This window comes from Corvus brachyrhynchos, unplaced genomic scaffold (genome assembly GCF_000691975.1).
Source record: "Corvus brachyrhynchos isolate BGI_N302 unplaced genomic scaffold, ASM69197v1 scaffold114, whole genome shotgun sequence".
Classification (NCBI taxonomy): domain Eukaryota; kingdom Metazoa; phylum Chordata; class Aves; order Passeriformes; family Corvidae; genus Corvus; species Corvus brachyrhynchos.
In genome coordinates, this window is record NW_008238337.1 from 5,051,930 (window position 1) to 5,063,087 (window position 11,158).

Below are 11,158 nucleotides of genomic sequence, written 5' to 3' on the forward strand. Positions count from 1 at the left end.
TGAAGCCTCGGGTTGCTTCCCAAACGTTTCGTGGCCCTCCGTGGGCTGATTTGGCTTGCAGAGATGCTGCGCATCCCTCCCCTCTGGCTAAGCCACAAGAACCCCCAAGGCTGGGCCCCAAAAGCATCCCCATGCCCTCATCCCTGAGAGAAGCCATGTTCGGGAGATTGGAGCTGGCGAAGAGCTTCGGGGTCGGGGTGTGTGGAGAAGGGTTTGCTGTGCCGGGGGCAGGGCGTGAGGGATTTTCTGCGCTGGTTCCCACCCACAGGGACTGCAGAGCGGTGCCACCGTGCCCTGAAAGCCGCCGAGAGGCGAGGCTTTCGCTGGCAGCAGCCCCTCGGTGAGTGCAGCTTAGCGGTCCCTCTCATCCCTCAGGAGTGTCCCTGGCACTCCAGCTGTTGGCCGGGAGTTCCTCGGGATTATTTATAGAAAGTTAACAAGGATCTGCAGGGCAATTGTGAAGTAATGGGAGCTCTTGCAGGTTTATTTTATTGAAACGTTTTAACATTAAATCAGCAATTTCTCCGTCAGTACTTGAAGCTGTTTCTGTGCTTGTCAGTGAAATTTACTGGGGACGGAGCAGAGCTGAGTGCTGGGTCCTGCACCTCACAGAGCAAAAAAAGGACTATTAATTAGCAACTAATGCCATTAGCAGCTCCCTCAGGGTTTCCCACTGTGCCACAGGCACCCTGTGTTCCCTCCAGCTGCAGACCCTGGAGCCCCGAGAGCCAGGCTGGGACCTTGGGGACGAGGGGGTGACTGCAGAGGGGACCCTGACCCAGGCCCTGTGCCCAGCCCTGACACCAGATCACTGAGTTCTGCAGCTCCACGGGGCTTCTCCTGCCTTCCCTCGGCACGCTGGCTGCTCTCACTCATGGCAGAGATATTGGATTGCTCCCCCAAATGAATATAAAACGTTAGAGACAATAAATACACTTTAAAGCTGGGGATGCAGGGTGTCAACTGAGCCATTTCCTCTCAGTGAAAGGAGCTGGGAAGGGGAGCAGTGGAGTCACCACGATCCTATTTCAGACTTCACACGGCATCTGCAATAACATCAGCGCCATCCAAAAAGCAACAATGCACAGTTTATGAGCACCTGAAGCACCTGCTGTACCTGTATTTACTCCATTAGGTTGTGTCACAACGCATTTGAACTGGAGACTTCGAGGCTCAGGCTGCTCTCACGCTGCAGGAGGCAGGAGGAATCCTCCCAGGTGAGGGAAGGATCCCACAGAGATTCCTCACCATGGCAATTGCTAAGGAGATTGGGATACTGGCAGCACGGTGGGCAGCACCTGCAGATAGGAACATGCATGGTGGGCAGCATCCCTGGAAGAGGTCACAACTCCCTCCCTAAGCTTTATAGGAGCAGACAAAATATAGTAGAATGAGATGGAAAGGGGGTAAGAAAATGAGTATTCTGTAAAAAAGAGGTATCTAGATAGACAGACAGATGGATATTAGATGGGGAGAGATGGATAGATGGATGGATAGATAGGATAGATAAACAGGTGTAGAGAGTGTGCACACATTATAGAGGCACGTGAGAAGATTTCCACAGCCCGTTTTCCCTTCCACCTGCTTGTGCCCCCTCAGAATTCCCATTTCCCCTTACAGTTCCTGATTTGCACTGATTTTGGAATGGTGGCCACAGTGCCCGGTGGTGGTGGCCAGGCAGCAGGTGGTGGCACTGCCACACCAGTGTCCGTTTGGGTAGGGAAAAAAAGCACTTTCTAATTAGCACAGTCACAGCTCCATGGAAACTTTGGGACAATTCTGTCTTTCTTCTGCTTTGGTGACTTCAGGAGAACATGAACCATCCAATTATCCAATCATTGCTACACTGCCCGAGTAGCAGCTAAGGAAGGGGAAAGGTCAGCACATTCCAGAGAGCAGGGGGGGGAAAAAAGCACTTTCTAATTAGCACAGTCACGGCTCCATGGAAACTTTGGGACAATTCTGTCTTTCTTCTGCTTTGGTGACTTCAGGAGAACATGAACCATCCAATTATCCAATCATTGCTACACTGCCCGAGTAGCAGCTAAGGAAGGGGAAAGGTCAGCACATTCCAGAGAGCAGGACTAAAATGCCTTCATTTTCTCTAATATCTGTCTGTTTAATTACTGGAACAATTGTTTGAACGTTTTAATACATTAATTTAGCAGGAGGATAATTGTATGATTACGATTTCACTTCTAATTGTGTGATTACAAATTCACACGGGCCGTGATCAACTGAAAAGTTGGAGCTTGCGCTGAAGTGAAATCTGGAATTTGTAGGGGGAAAAAAAGGAAGAGGGGTGTGTTTGGTTTCCTGCCCCTTCCCTGGGGTGGGAAAATGCTTCGGGAATTGTGTGGTGCATATGCCATGCCAGGAGGATGCTGGTCCCACTGGGATGGGGCAGGAGCTGCCCTGGCTGTGGGGTTTGGGACCCTGGAAGGGCTGTGAAACACCAGGACCGACCTGGGGGACAAACAGCCATGAAAGCAAAAGGATTCGGGAATTTCTCGTGGAGCTTCTTCGAGGGTATTTGATCTCCATGCTCCTTGGAAGGGGTTGGCTTTGAGTTTTTAATTTTTGAGGTTTTTTCCCTAAAAAGGAGCCGGTAGAACATCAACCCAGCATTTAGGGACTGAGCGTTTAACACAGCATTTCAGATTTTGCTTGAAAAGGTCCATATTGATAATTGCTTAATTTATAGTCACTGGAGCCATGGATCCCACATTGCTGCAGCCCCCCCAGCCCCACCCAAGCGAGAAAGGGCTGGGGGCAGGCTCAGCCAGAGGGGTTCTCAGGGGTTCCCAGGGAACTCCCACAGAGGCTGGGGCAGGGTGTGTCTCTGCGCACAGCTCAGGTGACATTTCTGCAGCCACGAGTGAGAGAGAAAATTGGTCTTTGACGGCTCTTCATAAAAATGTCACCGAGTGTAAACACGGGGTGACCTTTGCTGCTCCCCTGGCTCCTCGGGGAGCCGCCGGCAAATTCAATAACGCAGCCAGCGGGTCCTAAACGATGTCACCTCCCCTTTTAAGTAAATTACTATCAAATCCACCTGGCCTGGTGCCTTTGCCGGCCGTCACAAGAGGCACCTCTGCCCTCAGGGCTGTTTGCAGACCCCTCCACAGCCCCTCCCGTCCCCGGGCCCAGTGTGTCCCCACAGTGGCACCACTGCCCCCTGCCCACGTGGGTGATGGGGGTCAGGGCTCAGGCAGGGCAGGGGTCCCTCTGCTAAAGGGCACAGGGACCCAGAGGAAGTGAGATCCCTGCCTCCACATCCCCTGGGACATGCTCCTCCCTGCCCGCTGCTGGCAGCGTTCCTCATGCTGATGCGATTTTCAATTAGCGGAGAAGTTCCCAGATTTCTGCCTTTGTCCAGTATCTTCCAAAGTATCTCATTCCAGACAACAATTCTATAATCCAACCGTGACAGGACAATCAGTCACACTCTAAATTAAGCATCTCAAATAAGGATTTATTAGAATTAATCAGACAATTAATGTATGGCCATTAAATAGAGTTTATTAAAATACATCTAAGTGTATTAACTATTTAATAGGAGAGATATTGGTTACGGGGTTGGGAAAAAGCTTTCTAGTTGTCCTCTCTGTCCCAAATTCTGGCAGGCAGCACCATGGGGGCAGGATCCAAGGAAAGAGAAGGAGAAGGGGAAGGAGGAGGACAGGGCTGGTACCAGCACTCGGGTCCCTGCTGAGCCCCCCGGAGAAGTTTATCTCAGTCCCAGCTCCACTTTCGGCGCTGTCACTGCCTTTCTCTTCCCCCTCTCCTCTGAAGTGCCTCCATCACCTCGAGTGCCATCTCCAGCCACTCCAGATCATCCCATTTATTCTTCGCACTTGTGTGCAGCTTTACACTTGCAAAGCAGTCCTTAACTAATTAATCAGATGTTAATGATTCCTCCAAGGTGCAGCAGAGCAGACAGCTATCAATCCTCGCCTCTCCCTCTGCATCTCCCCCGCCTCCACAATTAGATTCCAGCCGATTTTCCTCCTACTTTGCTCTGTTTTCCCTGTGGCCTCTGTTCCGGGGAAGGACGGTGCAGCGGCATCCATCAGCCCTGTGCTCATTACTGGTGCACACTGAGCCGGGCTTGGCCGCCTTTCCTGCCGGTAATTCCAGCCTGGGAGCACGGGAAGGCCAGGCAGGGAGAATGCACGGCCAGGCTGCAGACATTTGGGGTAGTCTGGAACAGCTGAAGCTGTTCTTAGAGAAATGACGTGTCCTAGAGCCATCCCACACCACCCACCCTCTCCTTGGTGGCCCAGGAGGGAGGTGACATCTCCCAGGTGTTGCTGGGTGCACTTCCAGCACTGTCAGGTCCTGGGGAAGGCAGGTGGGTGATGGGGATCCTGTGTGGGAAGGGAGCAGGTGAAGGGCTGGGGGCTGCTCCCTCTCTCCTGGCAGTGCCTGCGTCCCCTCTGCGAACAGAGCTGACCTTCAGGAGAGCAAAACACCTCGTTCCCCCAAGCAGGATCCGGCTCCTGCTGTCCCAAACCAACAGGACACAGATCCCATGGGATGAGGAGGGGGAGAGCTGCAGAAGCACCCAGCAACAGAGCTGGCATCTTTTGGGGTCCACGACCCCCTCCAGAAACCCAGTACTGGGTCAGGGAAAGCTCCTGGCTCCGTGCAGCGTGTGACGGATCCGACCCGCGGGGCTCTGCACTCCCATTTCCCAGGGAAGCAGCAGGGAGGGGAGCAAGGGGAAAAGGGCAGAGCAAAACCATGGATTTTTATGATATGCAAAAATATTCCAAGACAATGCAAATTAAGCAATTTAGCCTTGCAGGCATTCCTCTGCGCACCGTTATTAAAAGTTCCCAGTCTGGAATTGCCGTTTCTAATCACAAGTGGGATCCAAGGCAGGCAGAGCCAGAGCCGGGGCTGGGGCTGGGCAGATGTGAGGAATGCAGGCCAGGGTTGGAGCATGCTGTGCCCATGCTCTGGGAGGCACAGAGCCCCCAGGAACATCAACACTCCGTGCTCAGGGGTCCGTGGCAGAGGACAGGGAGGAGGGATGGGGTCCATGGAGAAACGATTTGGAGTTTACTGAGCTCCCTCTGCCCTGAGCCATTGGTGCAGGGCAAGCACTCAGGTCCTAGGATGGGACAGAGGGCTCCAAGTCACCCCCTCCCATCATGTCCACACCCCAGCGAGCCTCCCACCCCTAAACTGGGGAGCACTGGTGAGACGGGGGGAGCGTGGTCAGAGCAGAGGAGCGGGGGCACACAGGGGGCTCTGAAGGAGCACGTGAAATCCGTAATTATAATTACAATAATGGCAACTCCGTGAGCAGCTGAATTCACCCCAGCAGTGGTGATATAACTTGGCAGGGCTTATCAGAGGGAACGGCGGATCCAATTAGGAATTAACGGTGCTGCAACCATGGAGCAAACACCCCTCACCCAGCCACTGGCTTCTGCTGGGAAAGCCTCTCCCCTCCCCAAATTCCCAAGCGAGGTCCCCTCCCAGTGACAATGTCTGTGCCCTGGTGCTGGGAGTGCTGGCACTTGTCCCGTGATGGCCCCTGGAGATCCTTGCATTTAGAGATATCTTCTTTGTGTGTTTACAGTAATTTATTTAAGAACCTGGCTATTTCTGTCAGTTTTGTTTCCAGGGAGGCTATTCCTGATCTTTGTCTGAATTTTCTCTTTCTAAAACTCTTTTCAGCTGGCTTTTCTTCCTTTTTTCCTCCAAGGAGTTATGAATTTCATTCTTTCACAACCATTCCCAAGCAGCCTGCTGCCTGCACATTCCCAACTCATTCCTCTGCTGATTTGCACGAGATCCAGAAGAGTTTCCTCTCCATTTGTATTTATAGCTACACTTACAAATGCTTTGGTGCAGAGGAATTCGGCAGAGCCCTGTGAAATAACCTGGAATGGAGGTGGGGGGGGTGAAAGGAGAGAGAGAGGAAGCAGCTTTTGTTTGACCAAAGAAAAGTCCGAGGGGAGAGGAGAGGACGGGCTTGGAAATGCAAAAGGCAGCTGAAGAAGAAAGTCACGCACTGCTGGCTCCTGTGGGGAAGGAAGGGAATTTGGGCTTTGTATGAAGGATAAAGAGGCTTTTCAGGCCAGGAAGGACAAGCAGCTGTCGGGAAAGGCTCAATCCCTGTTTGCCGCTGACCTCCAGCGGTGACTCCGAGCCCCTGGGCTCCCCACGATGGCGACTGGCCACGGCCACTGAGTGCTCTGGGCGCTGCTTCCCGAGAACCCTGCTGAGGACAGGAGCTCTGAAATCCCGGGATCCTGCCTCTCCTCCTGCTCATCCCCCTGTCCCTGTCCCTGTCCCTGGCAGCTCCTGCCCGACGACACCAAGGGGCTATCGAGGAGGCCTTCCCCATTCCATGAGTGACTAACGATGTCAGACTAATTAATAAGCAATGGAAGTGTAAACAATGGTGTCAAAGGGAATTTAATTATTGGCAATATAATACGATTTTGATTAATACAATTAGATTCTTTAATTGCATTAGTAAAACCAAAAGCTAGCTCCAGGTCACTAATTTGATTGAAATTTCCAGCTAAATAAGCTCCAGTCCTTCTCTCCTCTCTGGGAGGATGGGCCATGGGCAGGGTCTGTGGCATGAGGGCAAGGACCAGCACAGGACAGTGCCAACACAGGTGACACCCAGCCAGCTGCTCCCTGGCCCCGTGGCAGGGGCTGGCAGCCCTGGGACCATGCTAGACCCTTCTCTCCCTGTTTACACCTGATCCCTGGGCAGCCCAGCATGGCCAGTGTCCTGCTGCTGGTCTGGGAGAGCTCTGTCCCTGCTGGGCAGCTGGAGATGCTGCTGATGGCCTCAGCAAGAAGAGAGGCCCCCCAAAGTTTTGGATTTTGCATGAAAGAGTCAGAGACTGTTTGAATTCCTGCCGGTGCCAGTTGTTCCTGCGCAGCAGAGCCGGCCCTGCGCTCCAGCCGTGTGCACAGCGTGCAGAGCCAGCTCAGCTGGCTGGGCAGCACTTCCAATTATGGGTGATCAAAATCTAATTATTGACTTTAATAGGAGCTGAATCTGGCCTGAAGAATCCAGGAACAATTATTCCAGGTTCCCATTACATTAAACAGGAGCGACAGGACAGCTCCCTTTCCTTGTCGTGCGGAGATCAGAGCTGGAGAAAAGCTGAATAAAAACTTGGCCTGATGCATTTGGTTTTCCTCTCAGTCCAGGAATGGGAGCTGTGGCAAAGCCTGTCCCAGGGACACCCCAGGGATGCAGGTTCATGGAATCTCAGACTGGTTTGGGTTGGGAGGGACTTCAAAACTCATTCAGTCCCATGCCCTGGCACAGGCAGGGACACCTTCCACTATCCCAGGTTGCTCCAAGCCCTGTCCAACCTGGCCTTGGACACTTCCAAGGGTGGGGCAGCCACAGCTTCTCTGGGAATCCTGTGCCACCACCCTCACACAGAGGCTCCTCCCCACTGGCCTGTTCTGATGTGATGCTGTACTTGAGGCAATTAAAAAAAATTAAGCTCAATAAAATAAAAGTTTGCCTTTGTGGAAAGTTCTCGTGTGGAATTGACCATTTGCTGGAATAAGGAGGAACTTTTAAGCACAGTTTCCCACATCCCTACAGGAGTTTTTCTGTTGTTATTTGCATTCATATTGAAACCAACATCTAAATTATAAATACAATTATAAATACACCCCTGTCCATGCCGGAGTAAAAGCCACTGTGCAGCTCAGGGACTCCTCTGCAGGATTTTTAAGCTCTGGGATGTTTTCCTTGGTGCTGTCCTGGCACCATGGGAAGGTTTCATCCCCATTCCCCCCCTCCCTGTGGTGCAGGCCTCTGGAGCCCCACAGCAGCACCATCTCCATCCCACGGGATGCTGGGGACACCAGGCCTGGCCTCCTGCCCCACTGCCAGCTCAGAGCAGGGGCTGCTGCCGGCGCCTTCGCGAGATTTATCACTTGTGGAAGTGTGTGAGAACGGAGACAATTTTTCCAGCTGTGCATTATCCACCCGCTGGACTGTGACGGCTCTTTGTGAGCTGTGACGCCGCGTCCCATAAAAGCTGTATTTAGGATCCAGGTTAAAATTCTTATTTTCTACCACATGGAACATAACGGCTCCTTGGGAGCCGATTCAGCCTCTATCGGAGGGATGTGCTGGTGGAGTCGTTTTTGAAGGAACACGTTGATTTGGAGGCTGTTTTGAGGAGCTGCCCCATGGCCCAGCTGTCCCAGGGCACTGCCCTCGGGCTGCCCTCTCACCCCAGGAGATCCCGGGGGGACAAATAGCCACATATATGGAAGAAATCCTTCCCTGTGAGGGCGGGCAGGCCCTGGCACAGGTTGCCCAGAGAAGCCACATTCCTGGAAGTGTCCAAGGCCAGGCCTGGCAGCCCAGGGCTGGTGCCACGCCATCCCCCTTCCAGGAAGGAGCTCCCAGCTGAGCAGCAGGTCTGAGGTGGGCAGGTAGGCAGCAAAAGAGAGTATCTGCTCCAAAATGAAAGCATAAAGCCACTTTTTGGGACAAAATTTTCCTTTGTTTCTGGCAAAAAGCAGATTTATGGGTTAATAAACATCTACGACTGGCCTCTGAAAAAATACACTCAGGTAGACAAGAATTATTCATTCAAATTAACTATAAATTAAGATCAGCCTAATTTAGGTCCATTAAAATGGAAAAGTGTATTATCTCCCATTCAAAGGAATTTGTATTTGATGCAAATAGGACAAATTCAGAAAGTTTGGAAATGTTCTCTGATTGTTCATTTGCATCGTTAACCGGCAGAGAATGGGCCTGTGATTTCAAAATGGGAGAACAGAAGGAACAATAATTAGTTATGTAAATAATGTGGCATTCTTGTTTATAATTAGTCCAAGAATAAAATAAAATTCACGCATGTCACAGGACTCATTTTCGTATGCAAATGAACAATCAAAATTATAAACGGTAATAATGCAGTTTGGGAGAATGTGGCATTTCTAATTTATTAGCCCAGGCAGAAGCCAGAGCTGATTCCTGTTGACGTTGGGAGATTTCAAAGGTACCTCCGGGATGGAAAAAACATCCGAAAAAAGAGAAAAACGAGGGAGAGTGGGAGGAAACGGTGTGGGATCACCTGTTGGAGTTCCTCCTGAGGGGAGAGGAGTGCAGAATTCCCTGTGCCTCTGAGAAGGGATGGGAATGCTCCTCCTTAACAAAAAACTGCCAGGATGTGGGAATGCTTTAAAGTTCCCTAAGCTTCCCACGGGCTGTAACCACAGCGTGGTCTGTTTATTCCAGGAAAATGTGGTGGAGAAGGGAGCCGAGGCTGGAAATGTTCCCACTGGGGTCCAACATTTCGCTGGCTGTCCCAGCATGGAGATGGACGTGTCACAGAGAGGGTCAGGGATCCCTCACTGGATGACACAGGCCCATGGGAATACCCCCTCCACACCCCTAAAAAAGCCACATTCCCACCCATTTCTGTCAACCCCATTTCAGCACCCACCGTGAATTTTGGCCCCAGTGGTTCCACACCGACAGCTTTCAGGGGTTTGGAATGTCCCTTCCTTTGCCATCCCGTGTGGCTGGGGCCTGGGACATGAGCATCACTCCCAATTGTTTGATTTAACTCCTATCCTGGGTCCTCAGAGCCCCTGCCAAGGACACTGAGGAGCCTCTGCCCTCCCTGCCCATCCCCAGGAACAGCTCGAGCCAGGGGATCCTCAGGACAAGCCGAGCTCTAGGAATGTCAGGGATTAAATAATGGTATTAATTATTAATTATGGCTTATCTTGCTGCAGAGTGTGGAACAGGAGTCAGAACCTGCATCAGGGAGGACGGGACATCTCGGGAACAGGAATGCTCCGGCTGCTCTCTTAAAATATGCTCCCACCTCAGCTCGACACCGGAGCCGAGGGCTCTCAGCGGAGCCGCGCAGCCGAGCCGAGCGTGTTGGATAATAAAAGCAAGGAAAGAACTTTAATTAAGGCTCCTCAGGCAGATGCAGCTGAGGGGATGGGGGGGGGTGCAGCTCAGACTTTCTTGGCCAGGGCTGCTAGGGAAGGAGCTGCATGGGAGGCACCGGAGGGATGAGCATCATCCTGCACCCGCAGAGGGACAGAGGGACTCGCCCTGGATGCAGCCACCAAGGTCCTGGTCAGCCTGCAGGGCTGTGGGGCCGTGGGGGTAACTCCCATGGAACTGCCAGTGCTCCAGGAGAAGCAGCCCTTGTGCAGTCCCAACCCCTGGGTTATGGAGGGAATTCTCAAAGGAAGCACATCCGAAAGTCAGGCTGGGATCCCCAGCATCCCTCTCCTCAGGGATCCCAAGGATCCACTCTGCGTGTTCAAGGGGCTCTGCTACCCCAGGATATGGGCTGGGGGTTTAAGAAGCTGCTAGAACCCATCAGGACTGCCTGGGAACATCCCAAAGCACCATCCCAGGGCTCCAGCCCTCTCCAAAAGGCACAGACACATCTCCCAGCAGACACTGTGCTCAACACCAGCAGAAGAAGCCCCAAATCCCAACGCCGAGCCTCGCAGAGCTGGAACAAAGCCTGAGCGACTGTTTACTCACGTCACCGAGGCCCTTGGATGCCAAACCACTGAGTGAACCTTTCTGTCAATCCGACACTTTTAGGGTAATTTAACTTAATAACACCTTTGTCTGCACAAAGCGTTTGTGTCTGAAGGGTTATTACCATCGCAGTTATTTTAGGTGGGTTAATGGGATGGAGTAGATTTGAAATTGTCAGTGCAGCCACGCAGGCGGCTGCTCGCAGTGTTTACCTTCCCAACCCTTCCCTCGCTTTACATAACTTCCCACCCTCACCTAAAAGTGCCGTCATAAATTATGAGCAATTTCCCCCCAGGTCCTCATGCATCATTAATTTTTTGTTTAGAAGGAAAAAAACAAACTGTCCAGGTCTTAATTGTTACCGCTTTGAGCAGAGCCTGGGCTGAGTGTGGGGCCTCTGGGGTGTGTCAGGATTTTTGGACTACTTTGAGTTGATATTTAACTCATCGCATCAGGGGGCTCACAGGAAAAGGGGGAGGAGGAAAGAAGTCTTGAAAGGAGAAAGGAAAATTATTGTGGGGAACAATCAAGAATTGGCCAAGGCAGCGGCAGAGCCCAGGTTCCCTCCTGCTCCTCACTGGAGAGATTTTAGGAATTAGGATTTTTTTCCCTGCAGGTGTG